Raw genomic sequence first — 1,461 nt, forward strand, 5'->3', positions numbered from 1 at the left:
TTTTTTTTTAAAGCAAAACCCTGTGACCCAGGAGAGACAGAAAAATAAAATAAATAAATTTCTTTTAAAAAAACACAAGTTCATGTCTTTGTGATTCATACTACTGAAAATGTATTGATAATTGAGTTCACTTAATAGTCTAGTAAAATTGTATTTTGTAATTAACATTCAAAAAATAAAGCAGTGTCCTGTTTTGTAATGTTCCACGCCATTTTTCAATTTTAGGCGTATTTTAAATATTACTGGATCCAGCAATCATAAGTCTCCTCTTCCCATTTTAAGCAAATATTTCAAAAGTGATATAGGACTGTCGCTCTCAGGGGGACTTGACTTAGTGGGGCGGGTCTGTATTTTTTGTGTTATGGTCTGGTTAAAAACTGTTTTATCAGTGATTCGCTTGAATCTAGAAAATTATTTGAGTTTGGTGAGATGACCTCTGTACAAAATGAAAGTACGTTACATTTCCTACGAAAGTTGTCGTAGTAAGATAGGATGAAAAAAAAAGTTAACAATAAGATTAAGAAGACCTTGATTCCTAACACTGTCCAACTTATTTTCTAATATCTCTTTGATTCCATCTCTTCTTATTCTCCAATTTTTTTTTTTTAGGATTTTTTTATCTATTAATTTCCCTAGGTCCAAATTGATTTTGTTAGTGAATTGTATATATTTTACTTTTATAAATTTTGAGGGATTTCGTAATCCGTAACAGTTTATACGAGTTCCAGTCGTAATATATTTGATATTTTTTTCTTCAAATTTAAGTTAATAATTAGCTCATTATGAACAAAAAAGTTAATTAAAATGAACTCTTCTCAGAAATGGAAATCATCTCCAGGCTTGATCGTAAAAATGCATGAGAGGGATGATTTAACAAGCGGATAAAAACTATCCATGTTAGTCCAAGTCATCTTTAATAACCCGTTTCTTCATCGGATCTCTTTGAGGACATCTTGACTACCGCGAGATGTGTTTTTGCCTCCTGTGACGTCCTAGCATGTTTTTATTCCGAGCGTATAATAGTTGAGCTAACATCTCTTCCGGGCGAGAACGAGAGAGGTTGGGTGGATGGGAGCTGATGAAGAAAGAGAAAAATCCGAACAGACAGCAATTAGACAGATTTCTAACGAAGGTGCCCTTATAGCGTATTTAGAAGCCATTCCATGTCTTCATTCCATTTCTGGAAAACTCATAATCAAGCCATTTACAATTACTACATCGAGTGAATCAGCAGGAATATAGATCCAACAACAAATTCTGTAACACCTGATTATGAACAATATTGAATAAAATATTAATAAATAATAAAAAAAAATCTAATACGCGCAATTTTCTTATGTCTTCGAAAAGGATCTTGAAATCCCACGAAGGGACTTTGCTTGAACTTTCAAAATTAGGGTTTTGGGAACTTATAAATCAATCGGCATAAACCTTAACCCAAAGTAAACGCTTATTTAGTAA

The sequence above is a fragment of the Halyomorpha halys genome, unplaced genomic scaffold (assembly GCF_000696795.3).
Source record: "Halyomorpha halys isolate HHAL.00 unplaced genomic scaffold, Hhal_1.1 Scaffold218.1, whole genome shotgun sequence".
Taxonomy (NCBI): Eukaryota; Metazoa; Arthropoda; class Insecta; order Hemiptera; family Pentatomidae; genus Halyomorpha; species Halyomorpha halys.